Source organism: Triticum dicoccoides, chromosome 2B (assembly GCF_002162155.2).
Source record: "Triticum dicoccoides isolate Atlit2015 ecotype Zavitan chromosome 2B, WEW_v2.0, whole genome shotgun sequence".
In the NCBI taxonomy this organism is placed as follows: domain Eukaryota; kingdom Viridiplantae; phylum Streptophyta; class Magnoliopsida; order Poales; family Poaceae; genus Triticum; species Triticum dicoccoides.
Genome location: NC_041383.1, coordinates 451,820,664 through 451,838,404, shown reverse-complemented (window position 1 = coordinate 451,838,404; position 17,741 = coordinate 451,820,664).

Here is a 17,741-nt window from a genome sequence, read left to right as displayed (position 1 = left end):
CCCTAGGGTTTCCAACCCTAGGCGCAGGGGGCGCCCAAGGGGGGCGTACTAGCCCACCAGGGGCTGGTTCCCCTCCCACTTCAGCCCATGGGGCCCTCCGGGATAGGTGGCCCCACTCGGTGGACCCCCGGGACCCTTCCGGTGGTCCCGATACAATACCGGTGACCCCGGAAACTTTCCCGATGGCCGAAACTGGACTTCCTATATATTATTCTTCACCTCTGGACATTCTGGATCTCCTCGTGACGTCCGGGATCTCATCCGGGACTCCAAACAACTTTCGGGTTACCGCATACTAGTATCTCTACAACCCTAGCGTCACCGAACCTTAAGTGTGTAGACCCTACAGGTTCGGGAGACATGCAGACATGACCGAGACGACTCTCCGGCCAATAACCAACAGCGGGATCTGGATACCCATGTTGGCTCCCACATATTCCACGATGATCTCATCGAATGAACCACGATGTCGAGGATTCAAGTAATCCTGTATACAATTCCCTTTGTCAATCGGTACGTTACTTGCCCGAGATTCGATTGTCGGTATCCTAATACCTCGTTCAATCTCGTTACCGGCAAGTCACTTTACTCGTACCGTAACGCATGATCCCATGACCAACCACTTAGTCACTTTGAGCCCATTATGATGATGCATTACCGAGTGGGCCCAGAGATACCTCTCCATCATACGGAGTGACAAATCCAGTCTCGATCCATGTCAACCCAACAAACACTTTCGGAGATACCTGTAGTATACCTTTATAGTTACCCAGTTATGTTGTGATGTTTGGTACACCCAAAGCACTCCTACGGCATCCGGGAGTTACACGATCTCATGGTCTAAGGAAATGATACTTGACATTGGAAAAGCTCTAGCAAACGAACTACACGATCTTGTGCTATGCTTAGGATTGGGTCTTGTCCATCACATCATTCTCCCAATGATGTGATCCCATTATCAATGACATCCAATGTCCATGGTCAGGAAACCGTGACCATCTATTGATAAACGAGCTAGTCAACTAGAGGCTCAATAGGGACATGTTGTGGTCTATGTATTCACACATGTATTACGATTTACGGATAACACATCTATAGCATGAATAAAAGACAATTATCATGAACGAGGAAATATAATAATAACCATTTTATTATTGCCTCTAGGGCATATTTCCAACAGTCTCCCACTTGCACTAGAGTCAATAATCTAGTTACATTGTGATGAATCGAACACCCATAGAGTTCTGGCGTTGATCATGTTTTGCTCACGGAAGAGGTTTAGTCAACGGATCTGCGACATTCAGATCCGTGTGCACTTTGCAAATATCTATGTCTCCATCTTGAACATTTTCACGAATGGAGTTGAAGCAACGCTTGATGTGTCTGGTCTTCTTGTGAAACCTGGGCTCCTTGGGAAGGGCAATAGCTCCAGTGTTGTCACAGAAGAGTGTGATCGGCCCCGACGCATTGGGTATGACTCCTAGGTCGGTGACGAACTCCTTCACCCAGATTGCTTCATGCGCTGCCTCCGAGGCTGCCATGTACTCCGCTTCACATGTAGATCCCGCCACGACGCTTTGCTTGCAACTGCACCAGCTTACTGCCCCACCATTCAAAATATACAGTGACTTAGAGTCATCCAGATCTGTGTCAAAGCTAGCGTCGACGTAACCCTTTACGACGAGCTCTTCGTCACCTCCATATACGAGAAACATATCCTTAGTCCTTTTCAGGTACTTCAGGACGTTCTTGACCGCTATCCAGTGTTCCATGTCGGGATTACTTTGGTACCTTCCTACCAAACTCACGGCAAGGTTTACATCAGGTCTGGTACATAGCATGGCATACATGGTAGACCCTATGGCCGAGGCTTAGGGGACGACACTCATCTTTTCTCTATCTTCTTCCGTGGTCGGACATTGAGCCGAGCTCAATTTCACACCTTGCAACACAGGCAAGAACCCCTTCTTGGACCTATCCATATCGAACTTCTTCAATATCTTATCAAGGTATGTGCTTTGTGAAAGACCTATGAGGCGTCTCGATCTGTCTCTATAGATCTTGATGCCTAATATGTAAGCAGCTTCTCCAAGGTCCTTCATTGAAAAACACTTATTCAAGTAGGCCTTAATGTTGTCCAAAAGTTCTATATCATTTCCCATCAAAAGTATGTCATCCACATATAATATGAGAAATGCTACAGAGCTCCCACTCACTTTCTTGTAAACGCAGGCTTCTCCATAAGTCTCCATAAACCCAAACGCTTTGATAATTTCATTAAAGCGAATGTTCCAACTCCAAGATGCTTGCACCAGCCCATAGATGGAGCGTTGGAGCTTGCATACCTTGTTAGCATTCTTAGGATCGACAAAACCCTTCGGCTGCATCATATACAGTTCTTCCTTAAGATGGTCGTTAAGGAATGCCGTTTTGACGTCCATCTGCCATATCTCATAATCATAGTATGCGGCAATTGCTAATATGATTCGGACGGACTTCAGCTTCACTACGGGAGAGAAAGTCTCATCATAGTCATCCCCTTGAACTTGTCGATAACCCTTAGCGACAATTCGAGCTTTATAGATGGTAACATTACCATCCGTGTCCGTCTACTTCTTAAAGATCCATTTGTTTTCTATCGCTCGCCGATCATTGGGCAAGTCTGTCAAAGTCCATACTTTGTTTTCGTACATGGATCCTATCTCGGATTGCGTGGCTTCAAGCCATTTGTTGGAATCTGGGCCCGCCATTGCTTCTTCATAGTTTGAAGGTTCACCGTTGTCTAACAACATGATTTCCAGGACAGGGTTGCCATACCACTCTGGTGTGGAACGTGTCCTCGTGGACCTACGAAGTTCAGTAGTAACTTGATCCAAAGTACCTTGATCATCATCATTAATTTCCTCTCTGGTCGGTGCAGGCACCACAGGAACATCTTCCTGAGCTGCGCTACTTTCAAGAGGTAGTACTTCATCAAGTTCCACTTTCCTCCCACTTACTTCTTTTGAGAGAAACTCTTTCTCCAGAAAGGACACACTCTTGGCAGCAAAGATCTTCCCTTCGGATCTGAGGTAGAAGGTATACCCAATGGTTTCCTTAGGGTATCCTATGAAGACGCATTTTTCCGACTTGGTTTCGAGCTTTTCAGGTTGAAGTTTCTTGACATAAGCATCGCATCCCCAAACTTTTAGAAATGACAGCTTAGGTTTCTTCCCAAAGTATAATTCATACGGTGTCGTCTCAATGGATTTAGACGGTGCCCTATTTAAATTGAATGTAGCTGTCTCTAGAGCGTATCCCCAAAATGATAGCGGTAAATCGGTGAGTGATATCATAGATCGCACCATATCCAATAGAGTGCGATTACGACGTTCGGACACACCCTTACACTGAGGTGTTCCAGACGGCGTGAGTTGTGAAACGATTCCACATTTCCTTAAGTGCGTACCAAATTCGTGACTTAAGTATTCTCTCCCACGATCTGATCGTAAGAACTTTATCTTTCGGTCACGTTGATTCTCTACCTCATTCTGAAATTCCTTGAACTTTTCAAAGGTCTCAGACTTGTGTTTCATCAAGTAGACATACCCATATCTACTCAAGTCGTCAGTGAGAGTGAGAACATAACGATATCCTCCGCGAGCCTCAACGCTCATTGGACCGCACACATCAGTATGTATGATTTCCAATAAGTCGGTTGCTCGCTCCATTGTTCCGGAGAACGGAGTCTTGGTCATTTTTCCCATAAGGCATGGTTCGAATGTGTCAAATGATTCGTAATCAAGAGACTCCAAAAGTCCATCAGCATGGAGCTTCTTCATGCGTTTGACACCAATGTGACCAAGGCGGCAGTGCCACAAGTATGTGGGACTATCGTTATCAATTTTACATCTTTTGGTATTCACACTATGAATATGTGTAGCATCACGTTCGAGATTCTTTAAGAATAAACCATTGACCAGCGGGGCATGACCATAAAACATATCTCTCATATAAATAGAACAACCATTATTCTCGGATTTAAATGAGTAGCCATCTCGCATTAAATGAGATCCAGATACAATGTTCATGCTCAAAGCTGGCACTAAATAACAATTATTGAGGTTTAAAACTAATCCCGTAGGTAAACATAGATGTAGCATGGCGACAGCGATCACATCGACCTTGGAACCATTCCCGACGCGCATCGTCATCTCATCTTTCGCCAGCCTCCGCTTATTCCGCAGCTCCTGCTTTGAGTTACAAATATGAGCAACCGCACCGGTATCAAATACCCAGGAGCTACTATGAGTACTGGTAAGGTACACATCAATTACATGTATATCACATATACCTTTGGTGTTGCCGGCCTTCTTGTCCGCTAAGTATTTGGGGCAGTTCCGCTTCCAGTGTCCCTTTCCCTTGCAATAAAAGCACTTAGTCTCAGGTTTGGGTCCATTCTTTGGCTTCTTCCCGGCAGCCGGCTTACCGAGAGCGGCAACTCCCTTGCCGTCCTTCTTGAAGTTCTTCTTACCCTTGCCTTTCTTGAAACTAGTGGTTTTATTGACCATCAACACTTGATGTTCCTTTTTGATTTCCACCTCTGCTGATTTCAGCATTGAAAATACTTCAGGAATAGTTTTCACCGTCCCCTGCATATTGTAGTTCATCACAAAGCTCTTGTAGCTAGGTGGGAGCGACTGAAGGATTCTGTCAATGACCGCCTCGTCCGGGAGGTTAATCTCTAGCTGGGACAAGAGGTTGTGCAACCCAAACATTTTGAGTATGTGCTCACTGACAGAACTATTTTCCTCCATCTTACAACTGTAGAACTTGTTGGAGACTTCATATCTCTCGACCCGGGCATGAGCTTGGAAAACCATTTTCAGCTCTTCGAACATCTCATATGCTCCGTGTTGCTCAAAACGCTTTTGGAGCCCCGGTTCTAAGTTGTAAAGCATGCCGCACTGAACGAGGGAGTAATCATCAGCATGTGACTGCAAAGCGTTCATAACGTCTTGGTTCTCTGGGATGGGTGCTTCACCTAGCGGTCCTTCTAGGACATATACTTTCTTGGAAGCTATGAGGATGATCCTCAAGTTCCGGACCCAGTCCAAATAGTTGCTGCCATCATCTTTCAGCTTGGTTTTCTCTAGGAACGCGTTGAAGTTGAGGTTGACATGAGCGTTGGCCATTTGATCTACAAGACATTTTGCAAAGGTTTTTTAGACTAAGTTCATGATAATTAAGTTCATCTAATCAAATTATTTAATGAACTCCCACTCAGATTAGACATCCCTCTAGTCATCTAAGTGATACATGATCTGACTCAACTAGACCGTGTTCGATCATCATGTGAGACGGACTAGTCATCATCGATGAACATCTACATGTTGATCGTATCTTCCACACGACTCATGTTCGACCTTTCAGTCTCTTGTGTTCCGAGGCCATGTCTGTACATGCTAGGCTCGTCAAGTCAACCTAATTGTTTTGCATGTGTAAATCTGTCTTACACCCATTGTATGTGAACGTTAGAATCTATCACACCCGATCATCACGTGGTGCTTCGAAACAACGAACTTTCGCAATGGCACACAGTTAGGGGGAACACTTTCTTGAAATTATTATAAGGGATCATCTTATTTACTACCGTCTTACTAAGCAAATAAGAAGCAAAACATGATAAACATCAGATGCAATCAAATAGTGACATGATATGGCCAATATCATATTGCTCCTTTGATCTCCATCATCGGGGCGCCATGATCATCTTCGTCACTGGCATGACACCATGATCTCCATCATCATGATCTCCATCATCGTGTCTTCATGAAGTTGTCACGCCAATGATTACTTCTACTTCTATGGCTAACGTGTTTAGCAATAAAGTAAAGTAATTTACATGGCGTTATTCAATGACACGCAGGTCATACAAAAAATAAAGACAACTCCTATGGCTCCTGCCGGTTGTCATACTCATCGACATGCAAGTCGTGGTTCCTATTACAAGAACATTACCAATCTCATACATCACATATATTTCATTCATCACATCCTTTTGGCCATATCACATCACAAGGCATATGCTGCAAAAACAAGTTAGACGTCCTGTAATTGTTGTTGCATGTTTTTACGTGGCTTCTATAGGTTTCTATCAAGAAAGTTTCTTACCTACGTAAAACCACAGCGTGATATGCCAATTTCTATTTATCCTTCATAAGGACCCTTTTCATCGAATCCGCTCCAACTAAAGTGGGAGAGACAGACACCCGCTAGCCACCTTATGCAACTAGTGCATGTCAGTCGGTGGAACCTGTCTCACGTAAGCGTACGTGTAAGGTCGGTCCGGGCCGCTTCATCCCACGATGCCGCCAAAGCAAGATAAGACTAGTAGTGGCAAGAAAATTGACAACATCTATGCCCACAACAAGTTTGTGTTCCACTCGTGCATAGAAACTACGCATAGACCTAGCTCATGATGCCACTGTTGGGGAACGTTGTAGAAAATAAAAAAATTCTACGCTTCACCAAGATCAATCTATGGAGTCATCTAGAAACGAGATAGAGGAGTGCATCTACATACCCTTGTAGATCGCGCGGAAGCGTTCAAGAGAACGGGGTTGAGGGAGTCGTACTCGTCGTGATCCAAATCACCGATGATCCTAGTGTCGAACGGACGACACCTCCGCATTCAACACAGGTATGGTTGGGGAAGACGTCTCCTCCTTCTTGATCCAGCAAGGGGAGGGAGAGGTTGATGGAGATCCAGCAGCACAACGGCGTGGTGGTGGAAGCAGCAGCGATCTTGGCAGGGCTTCGCCAAGCTCTACGAGAGGGAGAGGTGTTGCAGAGGGAGAGGGAGGCGCCAGGGACTTGGGTTGCGTTGCCCTGCCTCCCCCCTCTTTATATAGGGGCCAGGGGGGTGCCGGCCCCCTTGGAGATCCCATCTCAAGGGGGGGCGGCGGCCAAGGGGGGTGGCTTGCCCCCTCAAGCCAAGTGGGGCGCCCCCCACCCCTAGGGTTTCCAAGCCTAGGCGAAGGGGCGCAAGGGGGCGCACTAGCCCACCAGGGGCTGGTTCCCCTCCCACTTCAGCCCATGGGGCCCTCCGGGATAGGTGGCCCCACCCGGTGGACCCCCGGGACCCTTCCGGTGGTCCCGGTACAATACCGGTGACCCCCGAAACTTTCCTGATGGCCAAAACTAGACTTCCTATATAATATTCTTCACCTCCGGACCATTCCAAAACTCCTCGTGACGTCCGGGATCTCATACGGGACTCCGAACAACTTTCGGGTTACCGCATACTAGTATCTCTACAACCCTAGCGTCACCGAACCTTAAGTGTGTAGACCCTACGGGTTCAGGAGACATACAGACATGACCGAGACGACTCTCCGGCCAATAACCAACAGCAGGATCTGGATACCCATGTTGGCTCCCACATGTTCCACGATGATCTCATCGAATGAACCAGGATGTCGAGGATTCAAGTAATCATGTATACAATTCCCTTTGTCAATCGGTACGTTAGCCCGAGATTCAATCGTCGGTATCCTAATACCTCGTTCAATCTCGTTACCGGCAAGTCACTTGACTCGTACCGTAATGCATGATCCCGTGAGCAACCACTTAGTCACTTTGAGCTCATTATGATGATGCATTACCGAGTGGGCCCAAGATACCTCTCCGTCATACGGAGTGACAAATCCCAGTCTCGATCCGTGTCAACCCAACAAACACTTTCGGAGATACCTATAGTATACCTTTATAGTCACCCAGTTACGTTGTGACGTTTGGTACACACAAAGCACTACTACGGCATCCAGGAGTTACACGATCTCATGGTCTAAGGAAATGATACTTGACATTGGAAAAGCTCTAGCAAACGAACTACATGATCTTGTGCTATGCTTAGGATTGGGTCTTGTCCATCACATCATTCTCCCAATGATGTGATCCCGTTATCAATGACATCCAATGTCCATGGTCAAGAAATCGTGACCATCTATTGATAAACGAGCTAGTCAACTAGAGGCTCACTAGGGACATGTTGTGGTCTATGTATTCACACATGTATTACGATTTCCGGATAACACAATTATAGCATGAATAAAAGACAATTATCATGAACGAGGAAATATAATAATAACCATTTTATATTGCCAACACTAAGTACACTAGTTATTGGCCCTGTTTGGATCCATGGATTAGAGTTAGTTTGAGCTAGTTTGGGCTCAAATAGCCCTTAAGTATCCAAACATGACGGCTAGATTGAGCTAGTTACCTCTAACCCACTCAAAACAACTATCCCACCCAGGAGGTGCTATTTGGGACTAGTTCTCCTAGTGCATTTATTGTCAATCTAACCCTGTCATCCAAACACCTCTTTTACTAGAGTTAGTTTAGGGTTAGTCATTGTTGAGTATCATTGTTATTTAGGAAATGTAGGATAGCATAGGATATATTCTACCTTGACTTGTACTCCAAGATGACCATGTACTATATATGGGCCTGTTTGGATTGCGCCCATGCCTGCCAGACCAAAACAGGGGCGAGCCAAAATATTGGCGAAAGAATTCGCCGCCGGAAAACTCGCCAACGTGCGTACATAGAAGTTCAACAGGTGACCACATAATTGGCTTTGAGCCAAAACTTTGGCTGCAATCCAAACGGACGCCAAGCACACCAGTTAACGCCAAGAATTTGGCATGTCAGCTATGGGCTACCATCCAAACAGGCCCTATATGCCCACGAGGCTCAAGCAATACAATCAACTATTCCACCAATATCTCTCTCTCACCCTTTTAACTGTTGTGAGCTAGAAACTAACTCTAACCTCTAGCTAAGTTAGAGTATCAAAACACTGCCATTGTTTAATCAAATGGAAAGGCGTGTTAAATACTCCCTACGGTCCTTTTACTCTACATATAAGAATTGTCTGAAGTCAAACTTCCTAAAGTTTGACCTTATTTATATGAAAAAATATCAACATCTACCATGCTAAAGTTATACAATATGAAAATTAAGTCATGAAACATCTATTGATATTGATTTCATATTGTGAATGTTTGTATTTTTTCTATAAAGTTGGTCAAACTTTACGAGGCTTGACTTTAGACAAATCTTATATGCAAACTAAAAATATTCGGAGGGTGTACAACATGCTTAACAGCAACCAAATATAGTCATTCATGGAGCTATTCTTAAAATTGGTATTGATGAAATTGAACTGCATAGTTCATACTAGCACATATAGAACATCACACTGTGAGTAGCTGAATAAACAAGGCATACTACGAACAACCAAAGATGGCAATTGAAACTGGACATATGCTAACTACAAACAACCAAACAACCATAAACCGCATAAATAAACAAGGCATAATGAAAACAACCAAATATAGCAATAAATACTGGACAAGTTCTCACTACAAAAGGTGTTCGAAAAAACAAATCATGGGTTTCCTCACTTGTCACAGATTGGCTCCTCCTCGTGGTCGTCGTCGATGAGGTCTGACTTGCCATCTGAGGATCCCAAGCAAGTGTCGCAGAAAGTGTCCTTCAAAAATGACAAAAGGGGCTCCATGGTGATGAAGGATGGCAAATTATTCATAATGAACCACAGGAGATCAGCAGCAGGGCCATTGATGAGAACGCCGACTGTCGAACCCGAAGGGTTGGGGGTGAGCAACTTAACCTGTGACATAGCCCCCGTCAAGCTGTCGCTGTCGACGACCTCGATGTCGTAGTCGGCGTCCACGACATGCCAGAATACTATAGCCCGCTGATTGAAAGGCTCAATACAGGTCTAGTCATTGTCATCCGCTTCCTCGGAGGCCAACTCGCCGACGTCGGGCGAAGAGGCCGCGGTAAAGCTCTTTTGGGCCATTCGCTCCTCGATCTCCTCGGGAAGCGTAGCCGGGCTTAGGCTATGATGCTCTGGAGTGGGGGAGGGGGTGGGGATGGGGATCTCTGGGAAAGGGGGCGTTTCGCAGGTGTCATCTAAGAAACTCGGGGCGGCGAGGGTATGTATATTGGTGGGTAAACTGCACAGGCAGACCGGCAGAGGTTGACGATGAAGGCGGCGCGGTGGCGGCGACCTAGCTAGGTTTGGAGCGAGGGATGGGTGGTGTCCATGTATGTGAGCATGGGATTTTGGGTGAGCGAAGGATTTGGTGTGTGTGTGTGTGTGTGTGTGTGTGTGTGTGTGTGTGTGGAGGGGGTCCATGGTGGTGTTTGAGGAAATGCCGCGGGTACTGAAAATTCTACTAGGCGGGAGTAAAATAGCGGGGCTACCAAAATTTGGATCAAGGGATTGAAGCAGAGTGGAGCAGGAGTAACGAACATCACACACGGTTAAAACATAATAATCGTGTGCTATCAAACAGAAAAACACTCCAGCCGAGAAGATATTTTTGAGATTGCGAGGGATGCAGGCGGGAATAAAATGTCGGGGCTACTAAAAATTTGGATCTACTGATTGAAGCAGTGCAGGAGTGACAGACATCACACACGGTTCACACATACTCATCATGTGCTATCAAATAGAAAAACCATCTAGGCGGCTAGATATTTTCGAGATTGCGAGGGACTAGATATTTTTCGAGAGGGGGAAGGAAGCTTCGTGGAGCCCAGTCTACTATGATCATGTGGGTGACAGGGGAAGCGGTGCGGCACACGGGTAGTCCTAGGAAACCGTGTCTATTTTGTACCCGATCGCAAATGGTTGTTGTGTCCGACTCATCTTCTATTTATAAATTTGGCGAAAAATGCGGGAAATGGTCAGAACACGAACACACTTGCATGTGGACCAAATATATGTATGAAAAGGGTGGTTTGATGTTCAAATACCCAATGCATAACATTGATGTGGCACCTGTCGCACAAAGTGCACGCTATTATTCCTAGCCCCCCCCCCCCACAAACACACACACTTGTGTTGCCAGGAGGGGAATCCTAGTTATGAACTCACATGCCCCCAAATAGCTAGGTCTGACATCTTACCCTACCATAACACAAAACCGAAAGGAGTACATCATGGTCAACTCCCCCCCTTTGCTTCCGATCAACTGTGGACCGTTTGCAGGCCCACAGATGTGTTTTTCTGTTGTTAGATGGGTGATACCACATAACCACACCTGCGGGTGGCCCGATATGCGTGTATGAACAATGTGGTGTGATATTTAAATAACCAAATCATAAATTTGATGTGGCACATGTGCATCGCAAATTAACCGGACATCCCCAACCCCACGGAGCTAGGTTCATCTAGTGCGAAGTAGTACTGTGCCCCCCCCCACATACACTTTGAGTCGATGGGAAGGGGCATCTCACCAAGGCGTATTGTAAGACTGACCAAGAAGAATCACCACCTTGGTCGTATAACCTCTCTTGTTGTTGGGTCAAAGTCATGCATGGACGTCCACACGCGGCCCCATAAATAGGCTAGCTTGCGTCAATAACCACCTGAGGGAGTGCCTGAAGACAACCACTGTGTGCATGTGGCCCAAATATATGTATGAAGTGTCATGTTGTGTTTGAATATACCCAATGCACAACTTTGATGTGGCAGCGTGCTTTTGGAACCTCCTAATTATAAGTCAAATTAACCTCTGGCGTTGTCGGTCAAAGTGATTGACCAAGCAGGCACACAGAGATGGAAGAAGCATCTCGCCAATAACCCCATGAGTGAGTGCTAGAGGACAACCGCCATCGCTTGCTTGTGGGCCGAACACATGTATGGAGATGTGTGGTTGTGATGTTTGAATACCTAATATATATGCATAACTTTGATGTGGCGCCTGCCTCGAAAACCTTTAAGTCCCCCACATGAACCGAGGTTCATGATACGTAGTATATATATTGCCCCCTCCCCTCTTCGACGCATAATATATACTCCTACATATCGTAACACAACCCGAAAATAATCCTCCTTGTTTGTCAAGTTACCTTTCTCGTTGTGTCATATATTAGATGGACGATGACCTCACGGGCCCATGGAGGGAAGAGTCGCAGGCGAATGAGTGACAACCATCATCTGCACATGGCCCAATGTGTTGGTGATGTTTTTAATACCCAATATGCACAACTTTGTGGCACCTGCCTCGAAAACCGAAAAGTCCCCACACGGAGTGAGATCGTTGATGACGTGTGTGTAGTATGTGCCACCTCAGCCCCTCGTCCCCTCTTCGACGTGCACTATATACTCCTACCGCAACACAACCCAAAAAGAAACCTCCTTGTTGGGTCAAAGTGATGGAGTACAACCTCGCAGGCCCACAGATAGAAGCATCGCACGCGAGTGACTATCCTATATGACGCATACTATTACCCCCAGCCACCCTCTTCAATGCCTACTATATATATACTCCTACTGTATGTAACAAAAACCAAAAAATGACCATCCTTGTTGGTCAAATTGACCACTCTCATCACATGTCATAGTGCTGGACGGCGACCTCGTAGGCCCACGTGAGTGAGTGTCATAGGACCACCACGTGCATGTGGCCCAAAGATACATGTCAAACTTTTTCTATAGTGAACATGCGACCAAAGGAGTTTAGTGTTAAAAATTGAAAAAAAGATAACATTTGTCTGTTTTATACATTGATCGATTTCGCAGGGATTTAATGTGCAAAAATCAAATTTGATCTACATGAGACCCGTGATAGTGCACGAAAATGGATTGCAAAATCATATGTGTACGTGTCCGTGGGTGCATGTTTACTCCCCGTGCAAGAAATTTCTAACATCGAGAATCTTGATTTTAAAATCTTGTAAATCCAAAACTAAGTTGAAATTCATGAAACATATCGTGGTGTCATATGGACACCAACAAACTATGGTATTATTGTTTTTATCAAATTTGAGGCAAGTTTTGATATAATCTTCTTACATATAGGAAATTATAAATAATTATCAACCAATATCGCAAACAGAGTCTTTATGCGAACCTTGTGCGTTAGACCAACAATGTATGTGTCGTGCTTCGGTTAAGCAATAAAGCGGCAGAATTAATCATCAAAAAGGAAAAAACAATATAATATGTGCCGCGCACACATCTCGTGTGCCCTACAAGCATGTGTGAGTTGATGAGACACATGCTAGTAGGCAGACCGAGAGGCCGAGTCATGCGCGTGTTCGCTAGGCAATCATCGTGGGGCATGCTAGTAGCTGTGTGAAATGACGGTAGGCATGCCAGCAGTTGGTTGTGCAGGTTCACCGGGAGGCGAGCCAGCCCTTTGACCGCCGCCCACCTCGCTCCCACTACTCCATATTAATGCCATGCCTGATCCGCTGGTCATAATAGGTGGACGTACACCCCGTCCATAGTTGTCACCGCCGCATGGAGTGTATTAGGATTTTGCCGAAGTGCACCATCGGTGGGAGTGGCGATGCCTAGGATGGTAAAGCACCCGCGCGACGCATCAAGCTCAGCTGCAGAGGTTGCCATAGCTATCGACAAGGTCTCGTGCGGGCAGCAGCGCGACCTTGACTTCGTCACCATCGTCGTGCCTCCCCAGCCGGAGCCGGAGGTCCACAGCTACTCTGGCAATGATTCCAACTCCGATATAAAACCGGTTAGTGCCACCCCTCCCCCCGCTGCCCCTTTTGTTGGGAACAGAAATCCTTGATTATGTTCACCCAGTCCATGAAATCAGAGTAAGATTCATTAGATATGTCTAGTGTATTGATTGCTTGAATGGTATCTATGGTTAGTGATTAATTGTTTGTTCTGTACAAATGATTTTTTTGCTAATAATCCGACTAGGGTTAGCGTGCTTGCTAATAATTCATAGCCAGATCTTGACAATTGATTTTGAATGTCCTACATATATGTTTGTGCTCTTTTTTCTTCCAAATCTTGAGAATTGATTTCGAATGTCCTACATGTATGTTTTTGCCCTTTTTTCCAGATTGCTAAGTACACAGATGAGGCTTCGGCCAGCGGTGCCGCTGGCTGTAGATCCTGCACCCGGTAGCGCGGGCAGAAGCGGCCACGCCCCCTCGATCTGAGGAACCCGTAGAATATCGGGCGGACCGTATCAAAGATCTCCCGGACGGCATCCTTGGGGAGATCATATTCCTTATCCCCACCAAGAATGGCTGCCGCACACAGGTCCTCGCATCTTCGTGACGCACTCTGTGGCGCACCGCACCTCTTAATCTCGACTGTCGTGGCTAACTGTCATTCATGATTTTGAACTCCATGGAGCCATCATCTCCTCCCACCAGGGCTCTGTTCAATGCCTATGCATCCTGGCATGCTGCCTGCCGCACATACCCTGCATGGTAGACGCATGGCTAACATACAGTCTATTCAAAAAAATCTAGCATCTTGAGTTCTACTATGACTATGCAAATAGCTATCCACCAAGCATTGTAGCTATGCCCTCGCCACCAATGCCCATCTCAAGGTTTTCCTCCTCTCTCCACACCACCCCCCTGGCCCGGTGTCATCTACCAGACAATCTGGTACAAATGCTTCGACTCCCATTGCTAAAACAACTCGCACTTGTGGTGGTCGACCTGTCGAAGGCCTCACTGCACACCATCATCCACTCCTGCTGCCCTGCCCTAGAGCGCTTGCTGCTTGTTTTTGAAAAGAAATTTGTATTCGTTATCTCCAAATAAAGTCACATCACCATGTAAGCATTGGAATTTGCTTTAAAGGAGAGGAGCTCATCATCAAAGATGCCCCTTCACTCCAAAGGCTGCTCCTTGATTATCTTTATGCACCTTCGCAATTAACTGTGGTCTGTGCGCCTAAACTGGAGACCTTGGGTGTAATTCCTGATCCGCTTGAAGGTTACAAGATGGTGGTTGGCTCCACACTTATTCATGTACTATATATTATCATCAACACTTTTGTAATCATAAGCTCCATTTCTCATTTGTGTGTGTAAGTTTTATATCATCAACACTTTTGTAATCATAAGTTGCATTTTTCATTTGTGCGCATAAGTTTTATATAATCTTGGAGTACGCTTTTGTGTGACACTCCAAAATTTTTATTTGGTTTTCACCAAAAACTTTGTTGGATTTGAAGGTCTTTTAAATCCTTCCAAAAACCTCTCTCTCAAAACTTTTCCCTTGGCAAGGATTTTTGTTTTTGATATCTTCTTCAACCCTGGTGTTTGGTTATTAAAAACCTTTCTTCTGATTGTTCCCTTCCCAAATTTATTTTTTTTCGAATTTATTTTCTTCTAAAAGAGACCCTAGGAGTTTTGGGACTTCTCTTATATTGAAACCACCCATGGTTTTACCATGCCTCATGTGGTAAATTCTCCCAAAACCCCTCCCCTCCACTTTGGGGCAATCCAAACATTCTGTTCCAACAAGTCCAACCCATTTTTGAATTTTTTTTTCATTTGCTTTATTCCCCAAAACAATTCTGTCAATTATTTTAAGCCTAGATGATTTACAAAGCAAGTACCTGGATTCCTTTGAGTTTTGATCTCAAACCAACTCCTCTGGATAGTCTTTAGCACCCCCAACCTAGATCCATCAAGATTCACTCTTCCTCTTTTCAAAATTTTCAAGTTTCAACCTCTGCAAGTTTGGACCAGATTTGTCAAATTTGGTGAAATTCATATCTTCTCTTCTCCAAAAATTCTACCAAAATTCAGGCAGCCCCCAGATGCAATGAGAGGCCACCCCACCAAAAATCAGCTCAAGGAGAATTTCCCTCATGCAAAAATCATTTCGTCAAACACTTGGTCGGCACTGTTCCTGTGCACTTTCAGAAAGTTTAGATTTTCAGAGTTCAGTCAGTGTCGTTTTTCGTCAGTGGCTTGTCATCGATCACGAGTGCGCCCTAGCGCGTTGCGCATGGCCTCTCCTCCTTGACCAGAGCACCGCACGCCCTCTTGGACGGGTGCAGGTGTCGGTGGCGGCGAGCATCGCCGACGCCGGCAGCATCTGCGGTGGCAGAGCCACCCGTGGCGGCCAACGGGAGCCAGTGCCAGCTCGCTATGCCGTCCGGCGCCGCCCAACACCCCCTAGCCCTCCGCGTGGCCTCATGCATTGAGATCCAACTCCACCCGAGCCGCCGTCTGCCGGAGCAAGGGCCGCCGTCCACGTGGTGCTCGCCGACAACCACCACCACCACCCATCGACGCGGAAGGACACGCTGAGCACGTAGGTACCTCCCGATCCCCCTGCCTCGTCGTGGATCGCCGCCGGCGACCACCGCAGCTCTCGGGCGTCGACGAGCTCTGTTCTCCCCGTTTGAATTTTCAAACCTGACGGGTGGGACCCGCCTGTCAGCCTCTCATTTATTTTAAACAAACCGTTTTCAGAAAAACGTATTCGGGCAAATACGCTTTCAGTCTGAAGCGTTTTTCTGGTCTTTTCTGTTCAGCCCCCTGAGAAGTTTCTGTTTCATTACAGAAAGGTCCTTGGATTAAAACCCTTATAGCTTTTAAACAGAAAAGGATTTTTGATTGATTCTTTTTCTGTCCTCTTCAAAATTTTGTCTAGTTTTTTATCAGATTTATTTGAAAAATATTTGGAATACTTTTGTGTACCTCACGATATTTACGATAGTGCGTGTATTTCTGTATACCGTAGATACCGAAGGAGGTGACGGAACCGCGAACTTCACCGAGCTAGGCTCCGACTACTCCGAACCAGGCAAGCATGTTTGAACTTTTGATATGATGAGTGTCTTTGGCATGTTTGCATTAAGTAGTTCATGGCATGTTTATGAGCATCTCGATGAATGTCCTATTACATGCAAAGTTGAGGCAAGTGAGTTTCGAAAATCCATAAGTTGTTGGATGTGAGTTGGCATGGCCATGTGATGGCATGAGAATGGGTAAGATGGAAGTGTTGTAGCATGCCAGTCTTATGCCAGACTATTTGACTCCAGTGTCAACATGAATCAGTCCAGTTACCATCCGTTTTCCCTTCCTGTACTACCACATGTTTTCCGCAAGGGATACGGCTGAGTAAGTTGCAAACCGCTTTCCTGGTACACACCAAATCGAGAGGCCATGATGAGGGTTCCATGGCCCTGGATTAAAGGCAGTCATCCGGTCAGGGGGCATGGGTGTTTCCAGTTGGGACCGAGAGGGGGGCACCCCTTAGAGCGCGCGTATATAAATTTGATCCCATGCTATTCGAGATTGTGATCTCCCCGTCTCAAAGTTTTTCTTGAACGGTGTCTAGGGTGATTCCTGGCATCGTGAGTGAATGGGTGTGTACTGGTTAGATGTGTTTCTTCTGAAATACCGTAAACGGAACTAGTCCTTTGTGACTACGGAAATCCGTTGGCTGTGGGCAATTTAGTACAAACTCTGCAGAGTCAAAAATCCTTGAAATCATCTTATCCATGTCCAAGTACTGTGTTCATTTTATTCCGTCAAGTGTTAGTCCCAGTGACAAAAACTCTGGTGTACCACATGAGTGTTAAGTCCGGTTAAATGTTTATTCCTGTGGATGGACTAACCCTTTTATATTGTGTGTTGGATATTTCTTGTGAGTATTATATCCTTGCGAATTTATCAAACATGAATGATGAAATATAAGCCCTTTCTGCGATGTCGCTTAGACGTCCGACTGTGGCACAATTGTTATTTACTTCCAATATAAGCCCTTTCTGCGATGTCGCTCAGACGTCCGACTGTGGCACACTTGTTATTTACTTTTGATATAAGCCCTTTCTGCGATGTCGCTCAGACATTCGACTGTGGCACACTTGTTATTTACTTTTGATATAAGCCCTTTCTGCGATGTCGCTCAGACGTCCGACTGTG